This window comes from Saccopteryx leptura, chromosome 1 (genome assembly GCF_036850995.1).
Source record: "Saccopteryx leptura isolate mSacLep1 chromosome 1, mSacLep1_pri_phased_curated, whole genome shotgun sequence".
NCBI classification, from domain to species: Eukaryota; Metazoa; Chordata; class Mammalia; order Chiroptera; family Emballonuridae; genus Saccopteryx; species Saccopteryx leptura.
Genome location: NC_089503.1, coordinates 340,759,505 through 340,782,806, shown reverse-complemented (window position 1 = coordinate 340,782,806; position 23,302 = coordinate 340,759,505). Strand labels below are relative to the sequence as shown.

At 42.1% G+C, this 23,302-nt stretch overlaps 1 pseudogene; it reads left to right on the top strand.

The window, feature by feature from the left end:
• Window positions 1-1,895: 1,895 nt before the first annotated feature.
• Window positions 1,896-23,302, top strand: part of LOC136388429 (ribosome production factor 1 pseudogene) — a 33,384-nt pseudogene continuing 11,977 nt past the window's right edge.

The following is a 23,302-nucleotide window of genomic DNA, read 5'->3' as shown; positions in this document are numbered from 1 at the left end:
GCTTGCCAGAGGGAGTTTAGCATGTGTGGGAGGGAAGCCCCTGATCTGCGATCTCTGCTGCAGCTGCTCCCAAAGCTTGAGGACACTGGCTTGTGGTGTGCAGCTCCTGCCCTGCCCAAGGTTGTGCTTAGACTGGTATTAGAGGAGGGACTGGACTGTGTCACCCCAGCCTCCCTGTTTCTCATTGCTCCCCTTCCTGTGACCGGTGGTGGTGGACCCCCCCTCCACTAGGTCTCCAGAATGCTCTCTCCTGTGAGAGGAGGGGGCACCCAGAAAATAGATCCCCTGCTCTGTTGGGATGTGGGGGAGGGCCCAGGAGGACTCCTCATTGATCATTGTCAGTGCCATAAAATTGCAAAGCTCTAGCAACAAGCCCCTCCTACCCATGTGATGACTCTGCCTGCATCATTACAAAGGTGATAACTAAGCCTGAGCAGAACACTCAAAAATCTCACAGAGGCAAATATTGTAGTGCAGCACGCCCTTCCAGAAAAAAGAATAATTATCTCTTATTGGAGTTATTAACAATAACATCCACAAATTCCATGAAGGAAAAATAAATCAAATATTGATATACAAGACAGAGACATAGCTCAGATAGATTATAAAAAATCTCCAGGAAAAAATCTCAATTACATGGAAACCTTAGAGCTTAATGACAGAGAATTCAAAACTGAAGCTCTAGAAATACTCAATAAGATATAAGAAAACACTAAAAGGCAATTTAGTGAGCTCAAAAAACAACTTGAGAGAACTGAAGATGGCAGCGGAGCAGGCAGATGCACAGATTCCCATCTCATACCACCGAACTGGATTACAAACTAATTTATGAACAATCAGCGTAAAAAACAAACTCTAGACTACAAGAACAGCTCTCAAAAACCAAGGAGCAAAGAAGAAGCCACAACAAACCTGGTAGGGAGTGCCTGAATCTCCCCTGCTTACAGGAACAGAGGGGGGGGGGGGTTAGGCTGAGAGCCCAGAAGGGATCTCACTCCAAGGAAAAGAGCAGTAAATACTGCTCACAGCCACTTGCCTGGTGACCAGGGAATGAGGTGTGTTGAAAGGGCTGACTTGTCTTCAAAAAAAAAGGGGGAGAGAGAGACGGTGAGGGGCAGAGGAATGCAGGGGATGACGTGAGAAGCTGACTCATCCAGTGCTGGAGGCGGCCATAAGTGGGGGAGGGGATGTTCCTTCCACAAAACAAAAGTCAAAGTGCTTCTGGGTCACAGATCTCCAGACACCTCTCCAGCTTCAATCAGCGCAACAAGACACAGCTGAAAACAAGAAGTGGGGAGGAGGGGCAGTAACTCAGGTCTCAACGGAGATCTGAGATACACCTCCCCCTACTGAAGCTGAGAAAACACCCTGCACCCAGAGAGAGTAACTAGCAGAAGACGCCTTCAGAGTCTCAGGTTATAGCCACCGCATTCCTGGATACAGTTTCAAATAAGCCCCCTGCTGAGATCAGTAAACAAGACTATCACCTGTTAAGAAGACAAACAAATCAATACTTCAAAGTGGCCGAAATCCAAAAGTGGATTACAAATAATAGCTGATGCCAACCCAAGAAGACCAAGAAATAGCACAATTGAAAACTGGAGGCAGACAACACAAAGCCTAGCCTCAACCAGCTCTACAAACAAAACACCCAAACACAGAGATATAATGAGAAGACAGAGAAGTGCAATCCAAATGAAACCACAAGAGAAACCTCCAGGAAATGAAGAGTGATATGGAAATAACCAAACTTCCAGATGCGGAGTTCAAAATAATGATTGTAAGAATGCTTAGGGATCTTAGAACAACAATGGATGGTCATTATGAACACCTAAATAAAGAAATAGCAAGTATAAAAAAAGGATATTGAAATATTAAAAAAGAATCAGTCGGAGATGACAAATACAATATTAGAAATGAAGACCACAATGAAAGGAATTAAAAACAGGATGGATGAAGCCGAGGATCGAATTAATGAGTTGGAGGACAATTGGAATGAGAGGTATGAAAGCAGAGAAGAAAAAAGAAAAGAGACTCAAAAAGTCTGAGAAAACTCTTAGAGAGCGCTGTGACAACATAAAGAGAAATAACATCTGCATCATAGGGGTTCCTGAAGAAGAAGAGAAAGAACAAGGGATAGAGTCTTTGTTCAATCACATCATAGCTGAAAACTTCCCTAAATTAATGCAGAAGAAACTCTCACAAGTTCAAGAAGTATAGAGAACTCCATTAAAGAGAAACCCAAAGAAACCTACACCAAGACACATCATAATTAAAATACCAAAGCTAAGTGATAAAGAGAAAATATTAAAAGCTGCTAGAGAAAAAAAGGCTATCATCTACAAAGGAGCCCCCATAAGGATGATATCTGACTTCTCAACAGAAACACTTGAGGCCAGAAGGGAATGGCAAGAAATATTCAAAGGAATGTGGAACAAGAACCTACAACTAAGACTACTTTATCCAGCAAGGCTATCATTTAAAATTGAAGGAGAAATAAAAAGCTTTCCAGACAAAAAACAAACAAACAAACAAAAAAAAAACCTCAAGAAATTCATTACAACCAAACCAATGCTGCAGGAAATGTTAAGGGGCCTGTTGTAAACAGATCAAAGTGGGAAAAGAATATAGCAAAAGAGGAATACAGCTTTAAAGAATAAAATGGCAATAAACAACTACATATCAATAATAACCTTAAATGCAAATGGATTAAATGATCCAATCAAAAGACATAGGATAGCCTGACCAGGTGGTGGTGCAGTGGATAGAACATCGGACTGGGATGTGGAAGGACCCAGGTTCGAGACCCCGAGGTCGCCAGCTTGAGCGTGGGCTCATCTGGCTTGAGCAAAGAGCTCACCAGCTTAGACCCAAGGTCGCTGGCTCCAGCAGGGGGTTACTCAGTCTGCTGAAGGACCACGGTCAAGGCACATGTGAGAAAGCAGTCAATGAACAACTAGGAAGTCGCAACACACAACGAGAAACTGATGATTGATGCTTTTCATCTTTCTCCATTCCTGTCTGTCTGTCCCTGTCTATCTCTGCCTCTGTTAAAAAAAAAAAAGACATAGGATAGCTGCATGGATAAGAAAACAGGATTCGTACATATGCTGTCTACAAGATACACACCTTAAAACAAAAATGCACATAGATTGAAGGTAAAAGGATGAAAAAAAATATTTCATGCAAATGGAAATGAAAAAAAGCTGGGGTAGCAATACTTATATCAGACAAAATGGACTTTAAAACAAAGGATATAGTAAGAGATAAAGAAGGCCACTACATAATGATAAAGGGAATAATCCAACAGGAAGATATAACTATTATAAATATCTACACACCTAATATAGGAGCACTTAAATATATAAAGCAGACGTTGATGGATATAAAGGGTGAGATCAACAGCAATACTATAATACTAGGGGATTTCAATACCCCACTAACATCACTAGATATATCCTCAAGAAAGAATATTAACAAAGAAACAGCAGACTTAAAGGACACACTAGATCAACTCAATTTAATAGATATCTTCAGAACCTTTCACCCTAAAGCAGCAGAATATACATTCTTTTCAAGTGCTCATGGTACATTCTCTAGGACAGACCACATGTTAGGGCACAAAAGTGGTCTCAACAAATTTAAGAAGATTGAAATCATGTTAAGCACTTTCTCTGATCCTAATGGCATGAAACTAGAAATCATCCACAACAGAAATACTCAAAAATTCTCAAACACATGGAAACTAAACAGCAGGTTGTTAAATAATGAATGGATTAAGAATGAGATGAAAGAGAAATAAAAAAATTCCTAGAAATGAATGATAATGAGCATATAACAACCTCAAATTTATGGGACACAGTGAAATAAGTACTGAGAGGGAAGTTCATAGCTATGCAGGCACAATTTAAGAAGCTAGAAAAAGCTCAAATAAACAACTTAACCCTGCACTTTAAAAAACTAAAAAAAGAGGCCCTGGCCGGTTGGCTCAGCGGTAGAGCGTCGGCCTGGCGTGCGGGGGACCTGGGTTCGATTCCCGGCCAGGGCACACAGGAGAAGCGCCCATTTGCTTCTCCACCCCCACCCCCTCCTTCCTCTCTGTCTCTCTCTTCCCCTCCCGCAGCCAAGGCTCCATTGGAGCAAAGATGGCCTGGGCGCTGGGGATGGCTCCTTGGCCTCTGCCCCAGGCGCTAGAGTGGCTCTGGTCGTGGCAGAGCTTCGCCCCTGGTGGGCGTGCCAGGTGGATCCTGGTCGGGCGCATGCGGGAGTCTGTCTGACTGTCTCTCCCCGTTTCCAGCTTCAGAAAAATACAAAATAAAAGACAACAACTAAAAAAACAGCAAGTAAAGCCCAAATGTAGTAGAAGGAAGGAAATAATAATGATCAGAACAGAAATAAATGACATAGAGGCTAAAGAAACAATTCAGAGGATCAATGAAACTAGGAGTTGCTTCTTTGAAAAGGTAAACAAGATCGATGAACCTTTAACTAGACTCACCAAGAAAAAAAGAGAGAGGACTCAAATAAATAAAATTAAAAATGAGAGTGGAGAAATAACAACTGACACAACAGAAATACAAACTATTGTAAGAAAATAGTATGAAGAACTGTATGCCAAAAAACTAGACAACCTAGATGAAATGGACAAATTCCTTGAAACATACAATTTTCCAAAACTCAATCTGGAAGAATCAGAAAACCTAAGCAGACCAATTACAACAAATGATATTGAAACAGTTATCAAAAAACTCCAAACAAAGAAAAGTCCTGGGCCTGATGGCTTCACAAGTGAATTCTACCAAATATTCAAAGAAGAACTAACTCCTATTCTTCTCAAGCTGTTTCAAAAAACTCAAGAGGAAGGAAGACTTCCAAGCTTCTTTTATGAGGCAAGCATAATTCTGATTTCCAAAACCAGGCAAAGACAACACAAAGAAAGAAAATTATAGGCCAGTATCCCTGATGAATTTAGATGCTAAAATCCTCAACAAAATATTAGCAAACCAGATCCAACAATATATGGAAAAAAGTCATACACCATGATCAAGTGAGATTTATTCTTGGGAGGCAAGGCTGGTACAATATTCACAAATCAATCAATGTGATTCATCACATAAATGAAAGGAAGGAGAAAAACCACATGATAATATCAATAGATGCAGAAATAGCACTTGATAAAATCCAGCACCCATTCATGATCAAAACTCTCAACAAAGTGGGAATACAAGGAACATACCTCAACATGATAAAGGCTATCTATGACAAACTCACAGCCAACATCATACTCAATGGGAAAAAATTAAAAGCAATACCCTTAAGATCAGGAACAAGGCAGGGGTGCCCCCTTTCACTGCTCTTACTCAACATAGTCCTGGAAGTTCTAGCCATAGCAATCAGAGAAGAAGAAGAAATAAAAGGCATTCAAGTTGGAAAAGAAGAAGTAAAACTATCATTATTTGCAGATGATATAATATTGTATGTAGAAAACCTTAAAGTCTCAGTCAAAAAACTACTAGACCTGATAAATAAATTCAGCAAAGTGGCAGGATATAAAATTAATACTCAGAAATTAGAGGCATTTTTATACACCAACAATGAACAGTCAGAAAGAGAAATTAAGGAAACAATCCCCTTCACTATTACAACCAAAAAAATAAAGTACCTAGGAGTAAATTTAACCAAGGAGACTAAAGACTTGTACTTGGAAAATTATAAAACATTGATAAAAGAAATCAAGGAAGATACCAACAAGTGGAAGCATATACCATGCTCATGGTTAGGAAGAATAAACATCATTAAAATGTCTATATTACCCAAAGCAATCTATAAATTCAATGCAATACCAATTAAAATACCAATGACATACTTTAAAGATATAGATCACATATTCCAAAAATTTTTAAGAAGTTTTATTTATCTTTTATTTTTATTTTTATTTTTTACAGAGACAGAGAGAGAGTCAAAGAGAGGGATAGATAAGGACAGACAGACAGGAACAAAGAGAGATGAAAAGCATCAATGATCAGTTTTTTGTTGTGACACCTTAGTTGTTCATTGATTGCTTTCTCATATGTGCCTTGACCATGGGGCTACAGCAACCCCTTGCTGTACCAAGTAACCCCTTGCTCGAGCCAGTGAACCTGGATTCAAGCTAGTGAGCTTTGCTCAAACCAGATGAGCCTGCGCTCAAGCTGGCAACCTCAGGGTCTCGAACCTGGGTCCTCCGCATCCCAGTGTGGTGCTCTACCCACTGTGCCACCGCCTGGTCAGGCTATTCCAAATATTTATATGGAACCCAAAAAGAACACGAATAGCCTCAGCAATCTTAAAAAAGAAGAATAAAGTGGGAAGTATCACACTTCCTGATATCAAGTTATACTACAAGGCCATTGTACTCAAAACAGCCTGGTACTGGCATAAGAACAGGCATATAGATCAATGGAACAGAACAGAGAACTCAGAAATAAACACACAGCTCTATGGACAACTGATATTTGACAAAGGAGGTAAGGACATGCAATGAAGTAAAGACAGTCTCTTTAACAAATGGTGCTGGGAAAATTGGACAGCTACCTGCAAAAAAATGATATTAGAATACAAAAATAAACTCAAAATGGATAAAAGACTTAAATGTAAGCCATGAAACCATAAGCATCTTAGAAGAAAACATAGGCAGTAAGCTTGCCAACATGTCTCGCAGCAATATATTTGCTGATTTATCTCAACAGGCAAGTGAAATAAAAGACTGGATAAACAAATGGGACTATACCAAACTAAAAAGCCTTTGCACAGCCAAAGACAATGAGAATAGAATAAAAAGACAAACTACACAATGGGAGAACATATTTGACAATATGTCCGATAAGGGGTTCATAACCAAAATTTATAAAGAACTTGTAAATCTCAACACCAGAGAGACAAACAATCCAATCCAAAAATGGGCAAAAGAAATGAATAGACACTTCTCCAGAGAGGACATACAAATGGCCAGTAGGCATATGAAAAAATGCTCAACATCACTAATCATTAGAGAAATGCAAATTAAAACCACAATGAGATATCACCTCTCACCAGTCAAAATGGCGCTCATCAACAAAACAACACAGAATAAGTGCTGGCGAGGATGTGGAGAAAAGGGAACCCTCCTGCACTGCTGGTGGGAATGCACACTGGTGCAGCCTCTGTGAAAAACAGTATGGAGATTCCTCAAAAAATTGAAAATCAACTGCCTTTTGACCCAGCTATCCCACTTTTAGGAATATACCCTAAGAACACCATAGAACTGTTCCAAAGGAGAAATGCACCCCCATGTTTATGGCAGCATTGTTCACAACAGCGAAGATCTGGAAACAGCCCAAGTGTCTGTCAGAGGACGAGTGGATTAAAAAGCTTTGGTACATATATACTATGGAATAGTACTCAGCCATAAGAAATGATGACATCGGATCATTTACAATAACATGGATGGACCTTGATAACATTATACGGGGTAAAATAAGTAAATCAGAAAAAACTAAGAACTATATGAACCCATACATAAATGGGACATAAAAATGAGACTCAGAGACATGGACAAGAATGTGATTGTAACAGCGGGTGGGTTGGGGGGTGGGGAGGGGGCTAGGAAGGAGAGAGAGGAGGTTGGGGGAGAAGAGGGGCACAACGAAAACCAGATAGATGGTGTCGGAAGACAATTTGACTTTGGGTGAGGGGTATGCAACATAATCAAATGTCAAAATAATCTGGAGATGTTTTCTCGGAACATATGTACCCTGATTTATCAATGTCACTGCATTAAAATTAATAAAAATAAGATTAAAAAAACAACTTAATGAACAAAAAGAGTACTTTACCAAGGAAATTGAAACTATATAAAAGAACCAAACAGAAATGAAGAACTCAATACACAAACTGAAAAAATGAGGTAACAAGCTTAGCCAATAGAACAAGAAAGATGGAGGAGAGAATTAGTAACATTGAATAGAGGCAACTAAAGATACTACAGAAAGAAGAGAGAAGCTTACAAATTTTTTTAAAAAAAATGAGAAAGCCCTACCAGAATTGTCTGACTCCATCAGGAAGAGCAATATAAGAATAATGGGTATATTAGAAGAATAAGAGAGGAAAAAGGAAATGGAGAACATATTGAAACAAATAATCAAAGAGAACTTCCCAAGCCTGTGGAAAGAGGGCCTCGAATCCAAGAAGGAAACAGAACACCGAGTTACCTCAACCCAAACAGACCTACTCCAAGACACATCATAATGAAATCATCAAAAATCAATGACAAAGAAAGAATCCTCAAGGCAGCTAGGAAGAAGAAGGATATAACATATAAAGGAAAGCCCATTAGGCTATGATTATATTTCTCAGCAAAAACTCTACCAGTCAGAAGAGAATGAACCCCAACATTTAAAATACTGAAGGAGAGGAATTACCAGCCAAGAATACTATATCCATCAAAGCTATCCTTCAAATATGAAGAAAAAATAAAAACATTTACAGACACACAGAAGCTGAGGGAATTTACCACCAGAATACCCCCACTACAGGAAATACTAAAGGGGGTTATCCAACCAGATACAAAAAAACAAACATGACAAAATTACAAGTAAAAAATTTTAACAAAACCAAAATAAAAACAAGGATAATCTGTGACATAAAAGGGGAGAGTATAAAGATCAGCAGTAACAAAAAAGGATGGAATGCAGAAGCACCCATGAGATAATGGACTTTAATAAATATGATAATTTTTCTTCTAATAACCTAATGGTAACCACCCCTGAAAATGCCACTACTGAAAGGCATAGCTTGTATAAAGAAGAAACAGAAGATAGAAGTATGGAATACCACCAAACAAAAAACAAATGATAGAAAACAAGAAAGAAGAACCAAACAAGTCACAAAGCTATCAGAAAGCAGTATATAAAATGGCAATAGAAAATCTTCAAGTGTCAATAATTACACTAAATGTAAATGGATTGAACTCACCAATAAAGAGGCACAGAGTAGCAAATTGGAGCAAGAAGCATAACCCAACAGTATAATGCCTTCAAGAGACACATCTAAGCTACAAGGATAAAAATAGATTCAAAGTGAAAGGTTAGAAAATGATTCTCCAAGCAAATCATATCCAAAGAAAAGCAGGAGTAGCTATACTGATATCTGACAATGCTGAATACAAGACAACAAAGGTAACCAGAGACAGGAATGGACATTTCATAATGATAAAGGGGACACCGTATCAAGAACATATAACACTCTTAATATATGTGCACCAAACCAAGGAGCACCTAAATATATAAGACAACTACTAACTGATCCAAAAGAGCAAACTGAAAAAAGCAAACTGAAAAAAATATAATCATACTTGGATACCTCATTACACTATTGATAGCTTTACATTGTTCATTCAAACAGAAAATCAATAAAGAAATATCGGCCTTAAATGAAACACTAGAACAAATGGACATAATAGACATCTACAGAACATTTCATACCAAAACGTCAGTGTATGCATTTTTCTCCAGCGTACATAGAACATTTTCAAGAATAGACCATATGCTGGGCCACAAAACTAACACCAACAAATTCAGAAAGATTGAAATTATACCAAGCTTATTCTCTGACCATAAGGCTTTGAAACTAGATTTCAACTGCAAAAAAGAAGTAAATACACACACAAAAATGTGGAAATTAAACAACATACTTCTAAAAAATAAATGAGTCAAAGAAGAAATAGAAGAAGAGATCAAAAGATATATATAAACAAATGAAAATGACAATACGACATCAGAATCTCTGGGATGCAGCAAAAGCAATAGTAAGAGGGAAGTTCATATCATTACTTCATGCTTATATGAAGCATGAAGTTCATAAGTTCATGCTTATATGAAGAAGAGAGACCCCAAGTAAACAATCTAACATCACATCTTAAGGAACTAGAAAAAGAACAAAGGCAAATCAAAACCAGAAGAAGAAAGGAAATAATGAAAATTAGAACAAAAATAAATAAAATAGAGAACAGAAAAACTATAGAAAAAATTAATACAACAAAGAGCTGGTTCTTTGAAAAGATCAATAAAATTGACAAACACTTGGCAAGACTCACTAAGGAAAAAAGAGAAAAGACTCACATAAACAAAATCCAAAATGAAAGAGGAAAAATTACCACAGATATCATAGATATACAAAGGATTATCGCAGAATACTATGAAAAGTTATATGCCACAAAATTTAACAATCTAGAAGAAATGGATAAATTCCTAGAAGAATACAATCTTTCTAGACTGAGTCACAAAGAAGTAGAAAGCTTGAATAGATTGACAAGTAGGGAGGAAATAGAAACAACTATCAAAAACTATCAAGAACCTCCCCAAAAATAAAAGTCTGGGGTCAGATGGCTATCCTAGTGAATTCTACCAAACATTCAAAGAAGAATTGGTTTCTATCCTTCTCAAAGTCTTCCAAAAAATTGAAGAAGAAGCAATACTTCCAAACACATTTTATGAGGCCAACATATCCCTCATACCAAAACCTGGTAAGGACAACACAAAAAAAGAAAACTACAGATCAATATTCTAATGAATACAGATACAGAAATCTTAAACAAAATACTAGCAAAATACTTAGTGAAATAAGTAAATCAGAAAAAGCTAAGAACTGTATGAGTCTATACATATGTGGGACACAAAATTGAAACTTATGGACATAGACAAAAGTGCCATGGTTACCGGGGGAAGGGAAGGGTGGAGACAGAGGGGGTTGGGGGAAGGGGAGAAGCTTAAAGAGAAGCAAAATATAGGGTGACAGAAGATGATTTGACTTTGGGTGATGAGTATACAGCATAATCGACTGTCCAAATGATATGGAGATATTTTCTTGAAATCTATGTACTCTGGCTGACCAATATCACCCTGTTAAATTTAGTTGTCTAAATTAAAAATAAAAATAAAAAGAAGAAGGAAAAATCACAGGGATGATTCTCAATCTAGAAAAAGTGGGGATCATCCAGCCAGCACACAGCCCTTACAACTTCCTGGTATGACCTGTGTGTAAACCAGAATAAACCTGGTGAATGACAGTAGGTTACAGAGAATTTAGTAAAGTTGTTCCCCCTTTGCATGCTGCTTATCTCTAGAAAGCTAACCTGATAGATTGACTAAGCTATGAATTGGGAACAAACCACTTTATGGCAGATTTGGCTGACGCCTTTTCCTCTATTGATATAGCTGCAGCATCAAGACCAATTTGTCTTCAGTTGGAAAGGGAGACAGTGGATCTTTATAGTATTACCATAGAGCTATTTGCATAGCCCCACTTTGTGCCATGGACTCATGGCTACTGACTTGGCTAAATGGAAATAGCCAGAGGTGGTTAGTATGTACCATTATATTGATGATATTGTGCTAACTAGTGACTGTCTTCCAGAATTGGAGCAAGCGATCTCTACTCTGCTATCCCATTTGAAAGCACATGGCTGGGCAGTCAAGGAGGACAAATTACAAGGACCTGGATTATCTATTAAGTTCTTGGGAGTTGTCTGGTTGGGTAAGACAAAAATCCCTGACGCAGTATAATGCTGATGGCCAAGGCCACACAGGTTCACATTGGATTTGGGCAGATGGTAGAAAAACTGTGGAGCTAAAAAGTGTTGGACCATTCCATTTAATAAAGTCTCACAATGGTGGACAAGCACATAGGCAGGGGAAACACCTCTCAGGCAAATAAACAGCAAAAGTGGCCTCTCACAATGGTGGCAGGCAATTGCGCATCTGCAATTCCCCTGAGCGCAAGCACCCATAGCCTTGTATATAGGCCATACACACGTGTCTCTGCCACGTGCTCATGCACTAATCAAGCTAAGTGCTTGCAGCTGGTAAACCCGTGAGCAAGCCTAACACAGCTGCCCCACATTTCACCCCTTTGGGGTTGCTTGCTTCACAATCTACATGACAGAAAACATAGGGGACAGCAACAGTAAAAGTTACACAATAATTAAAATAATTACAAAGGTGCCCTTCACAGTGTCTCCAGAGCACTCTGCCCAGGATATTACCTGGAGGCCCACCTCTAACTCCCTAACCCATGATAGGTAGGAGGGCCTGTATAGTCCAGGGCTGTGTCCATGGAAACCATAAAGTATCCTTGGTGCACCTCTGCAACTCATGAGAACCAGTGCAGGAGGGCCTCCACAGGTGCCGTGGCAACCCGCCACCCCCCATCAGGGTCTCTCATAGTACTGTGCATGAGCGATGTGTCCATCCATCAAGGAAGCCAGTATTCCCCCCTGGTTGCCATCCAAGAGTCAGTCCATGATAGACAGCCTAGTTGTCTGTGCAAATCACCAAGATGAAGGTCTATTATAGGCAACTAGCCATACAGCTCTATTAATGAATCTCAGCACCTTTCCATAGTGTGCTGTCTGCTGTCTATTGCCACAAGCCCCATCCAGACCCCTCAACAAGCTCACAGGGCCTGTCAGGCTTAAACACATTCAAGGCCTATGTCACCTTAATAGTTCACTTAGCTGCTTCTGCTGTGAAAAAAAAAAAAGAAAGCACCTATTACCTTCTAATGCCAACACTTGCTGCACATTAAAAGGGGACCAGTGGATTGCCAATTTTACATGGGGCCTCTGGCCCCCACCCATCCTTGTCAGATGGGTCCCTTTCCCTTCCCCCTATTAAAACTGGGGCAATGGATCTTGGGGATCCTGTAACCTGAACACCAGCCATTTTCCTGACAGATGCCAGGGCCACCAGCTTCTTCACTTTTTCAGTGGCTGGAACCTCTGTTCTGACTCAAGCTGCTGCCAAAGCACCAAGACTTTATTAGACTTGTCATCTAATTTCTCTCTATCCGCCCTGGCCACAGTCGAATCTATCCACATCTGTGTTCAAGTAATTTTCACAAGCCCATTCCTCTTGCTAGTTGGAGGAGCAGCACAGGCACCAGCCCTCACAGCCTTATGGTCCATCTCTGTTTGGAGACCATAATGCCATCCACCCCCCTATGTCCCACAGCTGCACCAAGCAGGCTGCCAGGGGCTCAGTAGGTTTCTGCCTGAATTTCACCCCCAACTTCATTAGCTCTGCCCAGGTGCAGGGTTGGACCACAGAGTAGGCTGTGGCTTCCCCTGTGGGACTCTTGGCTGCTGGGATTTTACCTTCTTGGTGACCACTGGCCAGGCTCTGAGTCTGTAGATGGCAGTTACAACCTGAACCTCCCCCTCATAAGAGTTGGAAACACCTGCTCCCACTGAGTCAGAGCCACATCGACAGCAGGAATGCAGCTCCGTCTTCCACATCCTCTTTGGTTCCTGTGGCTGCGAGCTCTCAGCCTGAAATTGACTCTTGAGCTCCTGAACCTGCAGTTTTTTCTCCAACAGCTGTTTCTGCCAATGTTCAGCTTCCAGGGCAAACTGCAACTAAGAACCTGTAAGTCTTTGTCCAGAGACCATTTCAGTTTCAGGCACTGTTGGTGCTCAGCCTGCACGTCACACTGCAACTCTCGGACCCAATCGGCTTCCTTCTCCAGTACTCACTCTAATTTACACCATCATTGGTGCTCAGTATGCAGCTCATCCTGGAGCTTTTGACCTAGCTCAGTTCCTCTCACAGAGCTCTCGGTTTCCTCTCAAAGGGCTGTAAAAAATGCCTGACCTATGGCCCCCAAAAGGACAGCCACAGGGAATCATATACTGGAGAACAGCGACCATTCCTCTATGCCACCCTCAAGGTGTCAGTGGCTCCATACCCATCTGCTCTGAATCCTGCTTACTATGCCAGATGTAATACTGGTGGCCAAGGCCAGGCAGGTTCACATTGAATTCGCACATATGGCAGAAAAACTGTGGAACCAGAAAAGGTTGGGCCATTCCATTTAATAAAGTTTCACAATGGCAGACAAGCACACAGGCAGGGGAAACCACTTCTCAGGCAAACAAACAGCAAAAATGGCCCCTCACAGTGGCAGGAAGGCAATCTGTGTATCTGCAATCCCCCTGAGTGCAAGCACACATAGCCTTATATAGGCCATACACACGTGGCGCTGCCATGTGCTCCTGCACTAATCAGGCAAAGGACTTGCAGCCAGTAACTCAGTGAGTAAGCCTAACACAGCTGTCGCACACACAGTTATAGATAAGAACCAAGTGTTCCCTGTGACCACTATGGTAGAACAGTTACACTATAGGAATTTGTAGGTCTCTTGGAGGATTGACGAGCATTCATACTCCGTGCGGCTCACTTACTTTGCCCCTTCTACAAACTTATTTGAAAGGGTGTTTGCTGGAATTGGACTGAGAAGGCACAAGGTGCATTTGCAGCAGCTATGAGAGCTGTCAAGGTAGCACAGGCCTTGAATGTGTTTGATTCTGTCAGGCCCTCTGAGCCTGACATCCCTGTAACCCCTGAAAGGTTTGGATGGGGCTTGTGGCAATGGACAGAGCACTTACAGCAACCTATTGGGTTTTGGTCCCAGTTGTGGAAAGGCACTGAACTCTGTTCCTCATTAGTGGAGAAATAGTTGGCAGCTGTGTATGCTGCCCTCCTGGCTGCTGAGAGTATTATGATCACAATGCCAGTTACAGTCAAGACAATATACCCTATTACAGGATGGGTGAGAGACTGGATGACCAAACCACTAGTGGTATGGCCCAAACCTCCTCCCTGGCCAAAAGGGGCACATACTTGCAACAATGCTGTGCTTTTATCACTAGCCTGTGGAGGGCAGAACCGCAGGAAGTCTTGGGTCCTGTAACCTATGTGACCTTAAAGTCAGGTGTAGCTGGGGCTCAGGAGGCAGAACCTGAAGTCAGTTCCCACCAGGAGGGGTGGATGCCCATCCCCGAGGATGCCTGGTATACTGATGGTTCCAGCAGGTGCCAACCTGCCAAATGGATGGCCATAGCCTTCTATCTGGCTACTGAGACTATTTGGATCAACACAGGTACAAGCCAAAGCAGCCAATTGGCAGAATTAAGAGCCATATAGCTCATTGCCCATAATGAACCTTCACCTCTGGTGATCAGCACTGACAATTGGGCTATATATCATGGACTGACCCTTTGGATTGCTACTTGGCACATTAACCAGTGGATGGTAATGCATTGTTTACTATGGGGTCAGGCCATGTAGCAGGACTTATGGGAAATAGGACACCAGAAGCAGGTAACAGTATATCATTCAGGGCAATGCCCCTCTAGCCCATCCTGGGAATGATGAGGCAGACATCTTGGCAAGGGTGTGATGGTTGGAGACTGCACCTGCAGATAATGTGACACAGTGGCTCCACCAGCGCCTGCTCCATGCAGGACAGAAACTATGTGGGCTACAGCTAAGGCATGAAACTTGCCTGTGTCCTATGCAGAGGTACTTGCAGCTTGCAATTGATGTGCAGTGTGTTCCAAGGAGCACCCTTGGAGACAATTGGCCTCACCTAGACAGATCCAGAAAGGTTGTGTTCCACTGACACAATGGCAGATAGACATCATTGGGCCCTTACCAAAGTCAGACAGGTACCAGTATGCAGATAACTGTGTCGATACTGCCACCAGTCTGCTTGCTCTTACTCTCCTGTAACCCAGACCAGAGGGCAGTCACACAGGCTTTGGACCACCTGGGTGCTGTGTTTGCGTAGCTTCTGGTCCTTGAAAGTGACAATGGTACCCATTTCACTGGTTCTATGGTGAGGCAAAGGGCTCAAGAGCTGGGGGTAGACTGGAAGTACCATGTTCTGTATCACCCACAGGCCGCTGGTATCACCGAGTGGTATAAAGCACTCTTAAAGCAGGGGCTGCAACAGGAGGTGGGCAGCAGCTCCCTCAATGGATGTACACACTGCTTGAGGACAATGCTCTGGATTTTGAATGAGAGACCCTGACGGGGGCAGCCCAGCTCCAGTGGAGGCACTACTTACTGTGCTGGGCAGCTGCTCCCAACTAGTTGCAGATATGCACCAAGGATGCTTGACTCGAGCAGGGCTTTGGATGGCAGGGCAACATGCTCCTGCTTGCCCCAACAGCCCTCCTTAAAGACCAACAGCTTCAATGGACATGGCCCTGAACTGTACAGGCCTCCCTCCTACAATTGGTGGCCTTGTTGGCACCATGGGGTAAGGGGCTAGAGGTGGACCTCCAGTTAACTCCCTGGGCAACCAGCACCTGGCTGCCTAAGGTAGAAGTGTATTACCCCTTGAGTGCTCAGGGGGACAGCATTATGAAGGGCACCTCTGTAATTTCTTTCTTTACTTTTTTTTTTTTTTACAGACAGAGAGAGTCAGAGAGAGAAACAGATAGAGACAGACAGACAGGAAGGAAGAGATGTAATTTCTTTATGGCCAGTAATGAGTTCTTCCATTTTATTATACATAGAACCATTAGATCCTGTTGTACAGGCCAATAAGGTTTGGCACACCCACCCGGGGCGGCCTCTGGTACCAGCTACTGTGCTGTCTGTGGACAAAACTCTGGCCTGTATTCTGCCAGAGGGGAAAGATTTGCCTCTCTTGGTGCCACTGACAACTCTTTCATTTCACCCATAGCTTCTACTCTGGTAATTTTATTGTAGTTTGTACTGTTTCTGTTTATGCAATGCACCTCACTTCTTGCACAGGGACCATCGTGGAAGATACCTGTTGCATAGATTGTGAGGAGAGTTTGTGCAATTAGTGTATTAGCACGTGGCAGCACTATTGTAAGGATATAAGTGCTTCCCATCAGGGGCAATGAGATCAGACAGTGCACAGCCATTGAGAGGTATGATTGGTTTCCTGATCCCTTGCCCTCCACTGCAAAATGCAGGTTTTCCTTTCCCTTTTTTTTTTTCTTCCCTTTTCTTTCTTTTTTTGGCTTGCCTGTCTTTGTGAGCCTCCAACAAATTGGTCGGGTTCACCGATTTCCAGCTCCACAGTTCCTTTACTCTCTACCTGAATTCAATGCAAATCTGCATGGCCACAGCCACCAGCCTTACAATTTCTAGAAACTAAAACTCCTTCAGTTAGCAGAAGAGTATCCTCCCCTGTTTAAAAATTTTCCCCATTGATTTGAGAGAGAGAGCAGCATTAACTCATTGTTTCACTTAGTTGTTCCATGTACAGCTGTGTACTCATTGATTACTTCTGCTTTGCGCCCTGACTTCCAGTTGAACCCCCAACCTCTGGTGCTTCAGGTGGATGCTTTATCCACTGAACCACCCAGCCAGGGCCATATCATTTCAATTTCAACAATTTCTAATGAAATATTAAAATTATTTTAAGTGGAAGATGCTATCTGAAAGTAATTTTGGAAAATGAATATTCATTGATCTTCAATCATTGGGGATTATGTATTTATTGTTTTCTCTGCTTTGTTTCAAGCATTAGAATGTGATCTTACAACAATCTATAAAACAAACAACTCCTCCTACCAAAAATAAAATACTAAAGAACTGCTCTTTACTTTTGCCATAACAGATTGGTAGGACTCAGTCTATTTTAGAGATTGTTCAAATTATTGGGCCATTGAGCAGCAGAATGGGTGAAGGGAGGGACGTGAGGGTTATGACAGTGCCAAGACAGACACGTCCTCTTCTACAACGTGAACCATCAAAACTCTGGTCCTCGGCCTTTAAACACTAATGGAAGGTTACCTATGGCTCATGCGGCAACACAAACAGATAATTCCTCTTGAGTCAAACAACTTCACAGTAATCGGAACACAAAAACCATTTTGTGATCACTATAAACAATAAAACATTTTTGGTCAAATAATGGCATAGAAATGTATGTTGGTCTGGATTTTTAAAACAATTGATCATGGTAATCTTTGGGAGGTCATTCTAATAATTCTTCAGAAATCAAATTTACTTCTAAGTTATAACTATGGTAAAATTACAGGAATTAGAGGAAGTTAGTGAACACTTTCTAGTGGTTAAAACCAAATGTTTTCCTTGGCTTCAAAATTTTTTTTTTTTAAGAGAGGCAGGGAGAGAGGGACAGAGAGACAGGAATATAGAGATATTCCTGTATGTGCCCTAACCGGGTTTGAACTGGCAAATCTGTGCCTCTGGATGATGCTTGACCAACTGAACTATCCAGCCAGGGCTCAAATTTTTGTTTTTAATGATAAAGTGTTGCCTTCACTATAGTAGTAAGTGGACTACAAAAAAGGCTATTTCCAAAACTGTCAGCCAAGCACATTTACTGAGCACTCAATAGCTACGACCAAAATTGTATAAAGAAATAAATAAATTAATTAATTAAGTGAGCAAGCAACCAAACCATGCTATGGCTTTTATTTTTGTCCTTTAATTTGTTAGTATCAAAGCCAGTACAGCACAAGATTTGTACTTGTGGTTTCATTTCCAAAATACCTTCTTCCTAATACTTGTATCTATGAGGTGTTCCAGGAAAGAACAGTTCCTTCATCTAAAAGATTTGGGAACTATAATTTTCTAATATACTTGTTTGTTGTGAGCCTCTGAAATTAGTACTTCCAAAAAGTTCTTCAGGTGATTCACATATATGCAAGTCTCGGAAATCATGAACTTAAAAGTGTTCCACAGCAGGTAGGACTTGGGGGTTACGGAGTGGTCAGAGGGTGTAAGTACTTGACTAGTTTATGGCAACACTTTACAACAAGTGTTTCACAAAGGGACTGTTTCGGGGCAGCTCCCCTATTCAGCAGGTTGTCCAGGGCTTCCAATTCTTCTTTACCTTGCAGGATGCATATGTTCAAGCTCGGCCTGCAGAGACTCCAGGTTGCGTCCTTAGCAAATCCATTTTATTGCAATATAATCTTACGCAAATATTTAATTCTCAGCTCCACTTGCCTTGTCTGCTTCATAGCACAGAGAGAATAGTCAGAAGAAAGCAACCCATTCAATACCTGGAACATGTAGGCACTCCATTTCCATCTAATTCAGAGGAAAAGCCAACAAAGCCCTCTATAGCCTCTGTTCCTGCTGCCACTGCTCTGGTCTCCTCTATTCTTTTCCTTTTTGCTGGCTTCACATCGGCCTCTCTGTGGTCCCTCTACACCTCCTGGCGCACTCATTGCACCTGTAGTGCCTCCATCTGGAGAGTACTTCCGGCAGCTACCTGTACTTCCTCCCTCAATTTTACTCTATGTTGAAACTGTTTCTTTCACTCTCTGTTCCCCTTTCCTGCACTTATGACCATCCCTGTGTTCTATATTGCATTGTATTAACTTGTATCGTATTTCTCTTTCTCACCACAATAATATAAGCCCAGGAAGGTAGAGGTTTTTGTTTTGTGATTATAGCTAATTTCTAACTATGTTAATAGTGCCTGGCAGACTGTGATGCTCAATAAATGTTTACTGCATGAATTTGTTTGTGAACAATGGTAGGCCTACCTTGGGCTATACCTAAGGAGTGGAGCATTGTCAGGACAGAGGAATCCTGGACCAGCTCTAAGTCTAGATTTGCTTTCAGATGGTCCCAGGTTTCTGACTTGAGTATTTTTTAAAGTGGACAAAATCACCACATTGTCTCTGCGAAAACCCAAGCCTCCTAAGGGACCTTTAGGAAGGGATGACTCATGGTTGTTTGCGATACCACTTTTTCCCATATCTCTCCACCTGGAATCACCCCTAGGGCTAAGGTGGCACTTGGTCTAGACGAGGGAGGAAGAACTGGGCCATGTTTCACAGCATAAATTCAGGATATCCTAGGACATCTGTTTGATGATGTTTGATGGTCAATGATATCTGATCAATAATCTTGCTGTACACTTTTTTTTATTGTATTTTTCTGAAGTGAGAAGCAGGGAGGCAGAGAAACAGACTTCCGCATATGCCCAACCAGGATGCACCCAGCATGCCCACCAGGGGGCGATGCTCTGCCCATCTGGAGCATTGCTCTGTTGCAACCAGAGCCATTCTAGTGCCTGAGGTGGAGGCCATGGAGCCATCCTCAACACCCAGGCCAACTTTGCTCCAATGGAGCCTTGGTTGTGGGAGGGGAAGAGAGAGATAGAGAGAAAAGAGAGGGGGAAGGGTGGAGAAGCAGATGGTGCTTCTCCTGTGTGCCCTGGATGGGAATTGAACCCGGGACTTCCACACGCCGGGCCGATGCTCTACCACTGAGCCAACCAGCCAGGGCTGTACACTTCTCACTGGTAAAATTTTAGGTGTTTTTCCTGAAATTCACCCTGGTGAACTTTCCCAGTCTCCCAGGGCCCAATTCCCCATCATGCCCTCTCTATGACACACACACACACACACACACACACACACACTCACTCCCTTGGCCTTTATTGTGCCTGAAGAAAGTCTTCCTTTCTTCTTCTGCAGACAAGGATAATCAGATGGAGAACGAAACAACCCCTATCTTTTCAGCCCCATACCCCGCTTAAAAAAAATGTTTTCCAAATGTAGTTAAAAGAAAGCAGGGAATTATTGTTTATGACAGAAATGTCAATGTTGTGAAAAAAGTGACGTTTTTACCAGATGCTTCTGGTCTTGGCTGCCTAATCCATTTGCTCTCTCAACAGCTGCAAGGCCTTTGTTAGACCCCACACCTCCTCCCATGTGCTGTCTTTATCAATTGGAACCCAGTTGGTGCCTGCTGCAGGCACTATACTTTAAGCAAATAAAATAGCAGGGGTGAATCATGAACAAGATCAGTAAAAATACCCTTTCTCTATGCCTCTAAATGATAGTATCTGTAATGCTGGTGGCTGAGGCTAGGCAGATCCACATTGGATTCGAGCAGATGGTAGAGAAAATACAGAGCCAAAAAGTTTTGGGTCATTCCCTTTTAATAGATTCTCCAAACAGTGGACAAGCAAACGGGCAGGGGAAAACTGCTTCTCAGGCAAACAAACAGCAAAAATGGCCCCTCATAGTGGCAGGCAGTCAATCGGTAATCCGCCATCCACCCTTTGCCCTTAGTGCAAGCACCCATAGCCTTACATAGACTATCCACAATGTGGCGTTGCCACTTGCTTACGCACTAGTCAAGCAAAATGCTTGCAGTTGGTAAACCAGTAAGCAAGCCTAACACAGCCGTTTTCCCCACAGTATCACAATTATACTCCTAAACACTCAAAAAGCTGAGTCAGTGATTAGAAGGTAATTTGTTTTCAGTTAGAGAGTCTAAGGATATATTTTGCTTTAATTTTTACTTATTGATTTTAGCAAGAGAGGAAGGGAGAAAGAGAGAGAGAGACAGAAAGAGAGAGAACATTGAGCTGTTCCTGTATCTGTTCTGATTGGGAATCTAACCCACAACCTCTGTGCTTTGAAACAGCGCTCTAATCAATCAAGCTGTCCGGCCAGGGCATCCAATATATATATATTTATTTATTTATTTATTTTTTTTTTGTATTTTTTTGAAGTTGGAAACGGGGAGGCAGTCAGACAGACTCCCACATGCTCCCGACCGGGATCCATCCGGCAAGCCCACCAGGGGGCGATGCTCTGCCCATCTAGGGCGTCACTCTGTTGCTGCCAGAGCCATTCTAGCGCCTGAGGCAGAGGCCATGGAGCCATCCTCAGTGCCTGGGCCAACTTTGCACCAATGGAGCCTTGGCTGCGGGAGGGGAAGAGAGAGACAGAAGAAGGAGAGGGGGAGGGGTGGAGAAGCAGATGGGTTCTTCTCCTGTGTGCCCTGGCCAGGAATCAAACCCGGGACTCCTGCACGCCAGGCCGATACTCTACCACTGAGCCAACCGGCCAGGGCCCAAGGATATTTTTGAAAAAGGCAGAAAACTAATATTAATGGAAGGCATGGATTTATGAAAGGTACGGATTATGCCATAAAAATGGGATTAGCTGTATTCTATTTAATCTTCCCACTAAGTAAGCATTGGAGCCCCATTTTACAGATAAGGAAACAGACACAGAAAAGGCAACCAAGTTACCCCAAAATCACATATCTAATAAGGGGAAGATTTTAGATATTTATCTAGGTCTTATTAATTATGAAATCTTCACTTTTCGCTTTTTGCCTGGCATATCATACTGTTCTGCTTCTTGCCTGGTATAAGGCCTGAGGTCCATGAAGTGCATACTTGCCCTGGTCCATTCTCTTGAATATTTTCAAACCCTGAATTTAAAATATCCAAGTAAGGCCCTGGCCGGTTGGCTCAGTGGTAGAGTGTCGGCCTGGCGTGCAGAAGTCCTGGGTTCGATTCTCGGCCAGGGCACACAGGAGAGGCGCCCATCTGCTTCTCCACCCCCCCTCCTTCCTCTCTGTCTCTCTCTTCCCCTCCCGCAGCTGAGGCTCCATTGGAGCAAAGATGGCCCGGGCGCTGGGGATGGCTCCTTGGCCACTGCCCCAGGCGCTGGAGTGGCTCTGGTTGCAACAGAGCGACGCCCTGGAGGGGCAGAGCATCGCCCCCTGGTGGGCAGAGCATCGCCCCCTGATGGGCGTGCCGGGTGGATCCCGGTCGGGCGCATGCGGGAGTCTGTCTGACTGTCTCTCCCCGTTTCCAGCTTCAGAAAAATACAAAAAAAAAAAAAATCCAAGTAAATTATGTCTCTGAGAGTAGCCATCACGTGAGTTTGTATGCTTATAAGAGAATCTGGCATTTGCAAATAATACGTCTTAAGAATTTTTAAATTCCTATATGAAGAGGGCATTGTGTTATAAACCTTCCTCCACAACTGCTGCCGAGGTGTACTGCCGAGACAGGCTTGCCAGGGGTCAGGAAACCTCAGTCATGGGGAATGTGTTGGATTCCTGCAAGCTAGCCCCCAAAATCAAACCCAAGCACTAGAATAATCACACATTATTACATTAGAAATGTTTAGGATTGATAATGAACAACTGTTAACTCCATCAGCCTATAACACCAGGTTATAACTTGATTAGGTCTTTTCTTTAAAATGAGACTTGGAGTTAATACAGCAGAGTGGTCAAAAGCAAGGGCTTTGGAGACCAACTTCTCAGGCTTGATTCCTTGGGTCTGCCACATATTTGCTGCATGGTCTTGGACATTTTCTCTCTCTGTGCCTCAGTTTCCTTCACTTTAAAATGGTGATGAGTTCACCTGCATCATGGGACTAATGTGAGCAATACAAGAACTCGTGGGATCTCAAATGTTAGCTATTTTTATTACATATCACTATGCAAATTTTCTAAACAAGTTTTATTTATTTATGGACCCATTGAATTCTATCTCTGTCTCAGTTTTACTACTTACTCTATTCAACAGAATTGGGACTACACAACTTCATCCACTTTTAAATTTCAGATTTAGCCTCCAAAGAGGAAGTTTTTTCATTGACTAGAAAAGACTATGGCTCAGTTCTAGCAGCAAGAATTACATGAATACAGAACCTCCAACCTGATTG